The sequence below is a fragment of the Chaetodon trifascialis genome, chromosome 12 (genome assembly GCF_039877785.1).
Source record: "Chaetodon trifascialis isolate fChaTrf1 chromosome 12, fChaTrf1.hap1, whole genome shotgun sequence".
NCBI classification, from domain to species: Eukaryota; Metazoa; Chordata; class Actinopteri; order Chaetodontiformes; family Chaetodontidae; genus Chaetodon; species Chaetodon trifascialis.
The window spans coordinates 7732874-7742896 of NC_092067.1; positions in this window are offsets into that span (position 1 = coordinate 7732874).

The following is a 10023-nucleotide window of genomic DNA, read 5'->3' on the forward strand; positions in this document are numbered from 1 at the left end:
GGTTGCTTCTTTCAAAGGTCCAAAATAGCTCGTCTGCATCCAGTTAGTACGTGAGCCGCAATGAATATGCAATATGGGGCATTTACACGCAATTGTGCGTGTGATGGGAGGAGAAAATGTAAATATATTAATTTAGCACCCGCAACGTGATTTATGAAACCTGAGAACAATTTGTCAAACTTTGTCTATATTCAACACGTGTCAAAAGGACGTGCAAACTGTTTGTATTTGTAATTGTGCATACATGGCTGCGGTTATTGTCACAAGGAGACATCGAAACATATCGCCTATCGAGCATTGCCATTTTGTAGCTGTTGGAGGAACTCAGAGTGGATTTGGAGCCAGCCACAAGAAGGAGTCACACAATACCTGCAATGACAAAACTCCTTGCATTTTTTTTTGCATCTGGGTCATTCCAGCGTACGGTGGCTTTTACAGCTGGGATCCCGTTTTTCAGATGTGTTCTCTGAAGTCCTAAATGCCATGTTGCGCCGCATAGCCAAGTTTATTAGGTTTCCATGCACTCGGCACTCATAGAATGAGACCAAACAAGACTTTCTTGCAGTTGCTGGATTTCCCAGAGTTATAGGAGCGATTGACTGCACCTCGGTTGTAAATTAGACATTCCTGAGACAAACTGTTTTTGTATGTCTGTGTGCCTCTTTTCTATCACACCAGGATAACGAAATCTATATGTTTGAGTTAACTTTTGATCTTCTTACAGTACTAAGCCTGTAATCTGTATAATATCAATGCTTTTCCAGTGTTTCTATCTTGTAAAATGACAAAGCTGTGATTTTAACTTTCCTACAAAGTTTGTCTGAGTTTCGTAACATGGAACCATGCTGCCATCTAGAGGTTTGTAGCGGTTACCTTAGATACTTGATATAAGACAATTATGATAAGTAGTAATAATCATATCGACAAATATAGTCTGCCTTTCCTTATCCTTTTTCATATTAAGATAGTTATACCCTTAGTCATCATGTATATTAGGACGAGTATTAGAAAATGTTATCATGATTATTGTTGATTGTTGTCATTATTCATCCAAGATGTCGGACAGTCAGTCTAGTTTCCGTTAGTCCTCTTCTAGTCTAGTTTTCTGTCAGTCTTCAGTTCTTGTTTTTGCATTTGTCTCGTCTTTTCTTTTGCCTTTAATTTTGTTCAGTGTTTTTGTTCTGTCATTTTCTCAGTCTTTTGTGCTGCTCATAGTCATGCCGAGTAGCTTGATTTCATTTTTCAGAAGACTTACTTTTCTAGTTTTTCTCCTTGTGAAACTTTATTTTTTTCTCGCCGCATGATTTGGTTTTTTTTGGGTAAAATTCTAGTCACGCAATAATAATTTTGGAGACACTTTTCGACCAGCCATCGAGGAGACATTCTTACTGTTATTAATGTAAAGTTGTGCTTCACGGTCGCCAACTCCACCGAAGACCTGCAGCCAACTGCTGACCAGTTGGTTCGGGTTAGACAACCATCAGAACTCGTTCCTCGTCTGTAGCTGACAAAGGAGGCATTCCCAGCCCCTGAAACATCCCTGTCCAACACCGGCTAGCCACAGTGGTTTGCGTGATTTGTCCAGCAGACCACAGCGCAGATCGGAGTCACGGACGGCTTGGAGCCTTTGTGTCAGTTTGGAGCAGACATCTCGACTGGAACGTCGCTGACAAAGTAGGCATGCTTAAGTGGGTTTGAATAAGAGTTGGTCCGTGAGGTTATGATACTGTCAGTTTTCTTAAATCCTCTCAAGAAATTAACTTTACATTTGCGTCCCCATTTTTCCTTTGAAACTGCCTCTCACTATCGCCAAACTCATTATCCATAATTGTGTTAAATAAATAAGACTTTTTATTCAAGTCGTGGTCAGACGGTGACCTTTTGAGCTGGATATAAACGATCCCTTTATCAAGAGTTTACGCTTCAGATGATCAGACTAGTCTACTGTTGGTTCATTCGTTAGCATTACATCAGCATTACAAGATTAATTAACAAAATCCTTCTTAGCTGAAGAAGGTTGGTGCCCCTGGTATTTTATTAATGAATGCAACATTAAATTAAGTTGATTCCCTACACGAGTATGGTGGAGCATACTTAACACCACACTTCGATTATGTTAATGCGATTAACCTCATCAGTTTAAGCTTAATTACATTAAGATACCTGGAGTACTACAATTTTATTCACATTATGAAGGCATGTATACATCTTAATCGTGTTTCTTTCGCTATGATTACATTGCGCATGTACAGGAAGTGACGCATCATAAACATGTAATGGTTGCCTAGGTCCACCTTGCGGAAGGTATTTTGAGATGGAGAGGAAGTGAATGTTTGTATTTTTTTTTTTCTCTGTCATCTCCCATTAACTTTTTTTATGCAAAGTAATGAATATTATCCGTGGCCATATTGATGCAACACAGGCACGATGGACTATGAAACAGAATCTTTGTTATTAATTGTTTATTTTATTTTATGAGTGCTTCAGAAGCATTAAAAGGGGAAGTGACGTGGACGAGAGAGAGAAAAAGAGAGAGGAAGAGGAGAGCATTTGGAGGTCAGCGACGTGAAAGAACAATCGACCTATTTTCCTTGGATGATGGATTTAAAACTGAGGTGTTGATTGGCTTTGGGGGATCTGAAGGGGCCTCTGCAGCATCACAAGCACGACCTGATTGCCAGCGGGACATATCTGGTGATAGCAGTTCGTTTTACAGAATGGAGCTACGGCACTCGCCACACACCCGCCTCTGTAAGTGGAATTTTTGTTCTTTTCTTTTGGACTTGGACCGCTGGGGAGGGGAATCATTTCATTGGGATTAATTTATTTATATTAACGAACTGAAGAAAAAGCTTTAATGTGCTGAGTGTATGTGTTAATTTTGTTTTGAAATTGTTTGCAGGCGACTGCGCCATGCTGTGTTTGTTTGAGCCATCCCACAGCAGACGTGATTTAAGTTGCTTTTTCATTAATAAACGAGGGAAACAGAACTTTCTGAAGCACTTTCCTTACTTAATAATTTCAACATGAATTTAGGTTGTCGTTTGGTTCATGTTTGTGCGTTAATCCATGTGTTTAGTTTGTTTGACTAGTCTCTGGGGGTGACCTAACATTACACACATCCAATCCACCCGTGACCTAGAGTAGTAGCAACATTTCCCCTTAGGTTTTCTTACGAATAGGGAGAATTCTTACAGGTGGTGACCCATACAGGAATTGGGTTTGCGTCACTTTTTTTTTTATTTTTTTTTTTTTTATTGTATGTATGCTGCTGCTGCAGAAGTGGTCTTCAGTTTGGACTGAAGCCACCGGTGCTGCCAATGTTATCAGGCATAAAATGTTAACAACTGACGAACTCCTGGTGCGAAGGGGGGTGTATAGAGTATCTCCTCAAAAACAGGCGGTCATAGAGGAACAACTTAAGAAAATGCTGCAGGATGGCATCATAGAGCCTTCCACGTCGGCTTGGGCCTCTCCAGTGGTTCTCGTGCCAAGGAAGGAGAAAACTCCCCGTTTCCGTGTGGACTACAGGGGGCTTAATGCCAAGACGCACCATGACGCTTATCCCATGCCGCTCGAACATGAAATCTTGGAGTCGACCCAGTGCACCCAGTACTTCAGCTCTCTAGACCTCAAGAGTGGCTACTGGCAGGTGGCCATGGAAAAGGAGAGTAAACAGAAGACTGCCACATGGGCCTTTTCCAGTGTAAAGTGATGCCATTTGGGCTGCGGAATGCTGGTGCCACCCTCCAGTGCCTGATGGAAAGTGTTCTGGGGGAGTTGAGGGGCAAGATCTGTTTCGTCTACATCGATGACATCATTGTCCTCTCCAGGACGCAGGAGCAACATCTTCGAGACCTTGAGGCAGTGTTTGAGAAATTGCTCCAAGCCCATCTCACCCTCAATGTAAAAAAGTGCCATCTTCTCCAGACGCAACTTACCTTCCAGGGGCATGTAGTCTCAGGTAAAGGGGTTGAGGTCGACCCAGAAAAGGCTAAAGCCACCACCGTCTACCCAGCTCCCACAGATCTGAAGGGTCTCCAGAGATTTCTGGGAATGGTGGGCTGGTATCATAAGTTCATTCCCTGGCTGGCAGACATTGTGGCCCCACTAAACAACCTCAAGAAGAAAGGGGTGCCTTGGGAAGGGACAGAACAGTGTAAAGCCGCCTTTGAACAGCTTAAGGCTTTGCTGCAGTCACCTCCAGTGTTAGCTCAGCCGAGGCCACTCCTTAGCTTTCAAGTTCACTCTGATTCCAGCGATATGGGCCTGGGGGCTGTCCTAGCACAGGTAATAGAAGGGCAAGAAAGGGTTATTGCCTTTGCTTCAAGAGCTCTCCATGGTTCTGAACTGAGGTACTCCACTTCAGAGTCCGGTCTTGCCATAGAGGTCAGTGCACCTGGGGAGATATTTGGTGTGGATTTCAATTTCAATTTCAATTTCAATTTTATTTGTATAGCGCCAAATCACAACAGAAGTTGTCTCAGGACACTTTCCATATAGAGCTGGTACAGACCAAGCTCTTTTATCTACAAAGAAACCAACAATTCCCCCATGAGCAAGCACTTGGCGACAGTGGCGAGGAAAAACTTCCTTTTAACAGGTAACAGGTGAGAGAGGAAGAGCAAGAGAGGGAGAGTGAGACAGACAGACAGACAGACAGACAGAAATGCAGTCAGAGAGAGAGAGAGAGAGAGAGAGAGACAGAGAGAGACAGAGACAGAGACAGAGAGACAGACATGCAGTCACAGTAACAGTGACAGTGGATGTAATAACAGCAGTAGCAGTTGCAGTGGATGTCAGGCAGGGCCAAGGCAGGAGATGCAGCTGAAATCCACAATCCAGATTCAGCCACTGTCCATGGGAACCTGCAAGACGACAAAGCACAGAGACTCCGGGGAAGGAGCTAAGTTAGTAACACGTCATGGTAGGACATGAGAGCGTGCGGATGGAGAGGGACAGAAGGACAGAGGAGCTCGGTGTATCTTTGGATGTCCCCCATGGGCCCTTTTCCATTCAGCAAGGCCTGGAATTCAGTCCTCATAGTGGTGGTCGACTATTTCACCAAATGGGTGAGTGTTTTTCGCTCTCAGGGATGCCAAGACTCCAAAAGTCTGCTTGCTGGAGAGTACCCACCTACCTGGTGTCAGACCATGGCCCCCAATTTACCAGCCAGCTCATGACCAGGGGCCTGTTGCACAAAACTAGGATAAGGGATTAATCCAGGGTATGTTGGTTATCCTGGCTCAACTTATCTGTGATCCAGTTGCACAAAAGCAGGATAGTTGAAAGTGGGATATGTTATGAGATAAGTTACCATATAGATTTATTCTGTGGAGCTAGCCTGCTCCAGACCAGGCTAAGTTCTAGGATCTATTTAATCTCATCCCTTATCTCAGTCAGCAGTCATCACAAACGGAAACCAATAGTTATTCCACTGCCCACTACACATTGTTATCACATTCAACTAGATCCACTGTCATTATTTAAACATTAACACAAAACATAAGCATCATTAATTTCAATTTCAATTAATATGATTCATTTCACTCCTCCTTGAACCGACACCTTATCGTGGTGGAGAGATAGTCTGACTCACCTCCACGCACAGTCTGGGCTCTGGAACCCAACTCCTTGAGAGAGGCTGGACTCTCTTCTACTCTGGAGTTGCCCGCGGTGAGAGGCGGCGAGCTGGTGTGGGCTTGCTTATAGCCCCCCAGCTCAGCCACCATGTGTTGGAGTTCTCCCTGCTGAGCGTGAGGGTCGCTTCCCTGCACCTTCGGGTCGGGGATAGGTCTCTCACTGTTGTTTTGGCCTATGGGCCAAACAGCAGTGCAGAGTACCCGGCCTTCTTGGAGTCCCTGGGAGGGGTACTGGAAAGTGCTCCAACTGGGGACTCCATTGTTCTGGTGGGGACTTCAATGCTCACGTGGGTAGCGACAGTGATACCTGGAGGGGTGTGATTGGGAGGAACGGCCTCCCCGATCTGAACCCGAGTGGTGTTCTGTTATTGGATTTCTATGCTAGTCACAGTTTGTCCATAACGAACACCATGTTCAAGCATAAGGGTGTCCATCAGTGCACGTGGCACCAGGACACCCTAGGCCGGAGGTCAATGATTGACTTTATAGTTGTATCATCTGACCTTCGGCGGTATGTCTTGGACACTTGGGTAAAGAGAGGGGCTGAGCTGTCAACTGATCACCACCTGGTGGTGAGTTGGATTCGCTGGCAGGGGAGGAAGCGGGACAGACTTGGCAGACCCAAACGTACCGTGAGGGTCTGTTGGGAACATCTGGCGGAACCCGCTGTCAGGGAGGTTTTCAACTCCCACCCCGGGAGAGCTTCGACCAGATTCCGAGGGAGGTTGGAGACATTGAGTCCGAATGGACCATGTTCTCCACTTCCATTGTTGATGCAGCCGTCCGTAGCTGTGGCCGTAAAGTCGGCGGTGCCTGTCGTGGCGGCAACCTCCGAACCCAGTGGTGGACACCGGAAGTAAGGGATGCTGTCAAGCTGAAGAAGGAGTCCTATCGGGCCTGGCTGGCTCATAGGACTCCTGAGGCAGCTGACGGGTACTGGCAGGCCAAGCGCGCGGCAGCTCGGGCGGTTGTAGAAGCAAAAACTCGGGTCTGGGAGGAGTTCGGGGAGGCCATGGAGGAGGACTACCGGTCAGCCTCGAGGAAATTCTGGCAAATCATTCGGCGCCTCAGGAAGGGGAAGCAGCTTTCTGTCAACACTGTTTACAGTTGAGATGGGGAGCTGTTGACCTCGACTGGGGATATTGTCGGGCGGTGGAAGGAATACTTCGAGGATCTCCTCAATCCCACTGTCATGTCTTCCGTAGAGGAAGCAGAGACTGGGGACTTGGAGGTCGATTCATCCATCACCGGGGCTGAAGTCACTGAGGTAGTTCGCAAGCTCCTCGGTGGCAAAGCACCGGGGGTGGATGAGATCCGCCCTGAGTACCTCAAGTCTCTGGATGTTGTAGGTTTGTCTTGGTTGACACACCTCTGCAACATCGCGTGGCAGGCAGGGACAGTGCCTCTGGACTGGCAGACTGGGGTGGTGGTCCCTCTTTTTACAAACGGGGACCGGAGAGTGTGTTCCAACTATCGGGGCTCACACTCCTCAGCCTCCCTGGGAAAGTCTATTCCAGGGTACTGGAGAGGAGAATCCAGCCGATAGTCGAACCTCGGATTCAGGAGGAACAATGCGGTTTTCGTCCTGGCCCTGGAACACTGGACCAGCTCTATACCCTCTACAGGGTGCTTGAGGGTTCATGGGAGTTTGCCCAAACAGTCCACATGTGTTTTGTGGACTTGGAGAAGGCATTCGATTGTGTCCCTCGCGTCATTCTGTGGGAGGTGCTCTGGGAATATGGGGTTGGAGGCCCCTATTGAGGGCTGTACAGTCCCTGTACAACCGGAGCAGGAGCTTGGTCCGCATTGCCGGCAGTAAGTCAGACCTGTACCCAGTGCATGTTGGACTCCGGCAGGGCTGCCCTTTGTCACCCGTTCTGTTCATCATTTTTATGGACAGAGTTTCTAGGCGCAGCCAGGGGCCGGAGGGGGTTCGGTTCGGGAGCCGCCAGATTTCGTCTCTGCTTTTTGCAGATGATGTTGTCATGTTGGCTCCCTGTAGCCAGGACCTTCAGCATGCACTGGGGCAGTTCGCAACCGAGTGTGAAGCAGCTGGGATGGGAGTCAGCACCTCCAAGTCCGAGGCCATGGTTCTCGACCGGAAAAAGGTGGCTCGCTCCCTTCAGGTTGGGGGAGAGTTCCTGCCTCAAGTGGAAGAGTTTAAGTATCTTGGGATCCTGTTCACGAGTGAGGGAAGGATGGAGTGTGAGACTGACAGGCGGATCGGTGCAGCGGCTGCAGTAATGCGGTAGCTGTACCGGTCTGTCGTGGGGAAGAAGGAGCTGAGCCGAAAGGCGAAGCTCTCGATTTATTGGTCAATCTACATTCCTACCCTTACCTATGGTCATGAACTTCAGGTCATGACCGAAAGAACGAGGTCCCGGATACAAGCAGCTGAAATGAGTTTCCTCCGCAGGGTGGTGGGGTGCTCCCTTAGAGATAGGGTGAGGAGCTCTGTCACCCGGGAGGAGCTCAGAGTAGAGTCGCTGCTCCTCCACATCGAGAGGAGTCAGCTGAGGTGGCTCGGGCATCTTTATCGGATGCCCCCTGGACGCCTCCCTAGGGAGGTATTCCAGGCATGTCCCACCGGGAGGAGACCCCAGGGAAGACCCAGGACACGCTGGGGTGACTATGTCACTCGGCTGGCCTGGGAACGCCTCGGGATCCCCCCGGAAGAGCTGGGGGAAGTGTCTGGGGAGAGGGAAGTCTGGGCGTCCCTGCTCAGACTGCTTCCCCCGCGACCCGGCCCCGGATAAGCGGGAAAAAATGGATGGATGGATGGATGGATAATTAATTTCAATCATTGTAGATAAATGATGATTTTAGATGATGTTGCAATCATTAGATAGACAGTTTCCAGATAGATAGACATCAAAGAGTAAAATGATGTTCCTTTATTGAATAAGGATAAATCAAAGCATCGGTTCCTCTCAAAACTGAAGTCACACAGTGACTCTACAAGATAGAAAGCATGTCCACAAACTGAAATAAATGCAGGACAAATCCGTACACAACACACAGACAAATGAATGGATGCAGGAGCCTCCCTGCCAGCACAATATACAGCAACAAACATAAGAGGCCAAATCAATTTAAATTAAAAAAAAGAAAACCCAACACAAATCCCTCTCCTAATGCAGGCCATATTTAACTGAAATTTAAAGCATGCATGGTAACAAAAATAATTTAACACATATTGGTTCCTGACCAGCCAACCACTGTCGTCATATATATATACACACTAATTTATTATATTTATTAAGATAAGATATACCTTTATTAGTCCCACAGTGGGGAAATTTCAGGTATTACAGCAGCAAAAGTGGATAGCAAACATAGAGGGCATCAGTAAAAAGGACATTAAAACAACATTAAAACATTAAACAACGTAGATGAGTTAAGATCAACTTTATTTATTCCAAAGGGAAATTATCAAGGAGTTATACAGTCTGATGGAATTACATTTACACAATTTCACTTACAGTTTCAACTGATTCATAATCAGAGTACAACTACGTTTTTGGAGATATTAATTAACTATTTGGATTGTAATTGTGATGGTTTCAGCGGAGCATTAAGTGTGTATTTGTGCGCATTCAGGTGGTCTGCAATACTTTGACAGGCTTTCTCTCTTTGTTTTATAACTGTGGCAGTGTTGCCTTTCTTTTTAATTCGGTCCTTCACCTCCTCGTAAGCCTCCATGAGGAATTCTGCCTCCGACAGGGAAAAGTATGCCACTCTAGTTGTCATAGTGAATCGGTGAATCTGTGATCAATGGCAGGGTCTGTTTGAGGAATCTGCATGCACATACTTATCCAGGATAGGTTTCACCTGGCTTGATGAATCCATGTCTGGTCATCCTGGCTTGGTCTTTGTGCAACCGATTAAGCCTGGACGCTCATGTTTTGGATTGGTTGAACTCAGCTCAGTCACTTATCCTGGATGTCTTAATCCTACTTCTGTGCAATGGGCCCCAGTTTGTGTGGAACCTGGGGCGTGACCCAGAAGCTCACAACAGCATACCACCCTCCGACCAATTTGACAGAGCGGGTCAATAGAACCTTGAAGACCATGATTGCCTCTTTTGTTGGAGACCACCATCAAGATTGGGACCGATGGCTGCCCGAGTTCTGGTTGGCCATCAATACAGCAGTACACGGAACCATGGGCGTGAGCCCTGCTGTGTTGGCCTTGGGACACAACCTCAAAGGGCCACTGGAGCGTCTCATTCAGAAGTCTCCTACACCAAGCACATCTGCATATCACACATTACGCTCACATATACACAGCTACTGAAAGAGGTCGAAAGACACATAGGGGCAGCCAAAGCCAGACAAGCCAGGTACTACAATGCACGACGCAGAGATGTACACTTTGCAGT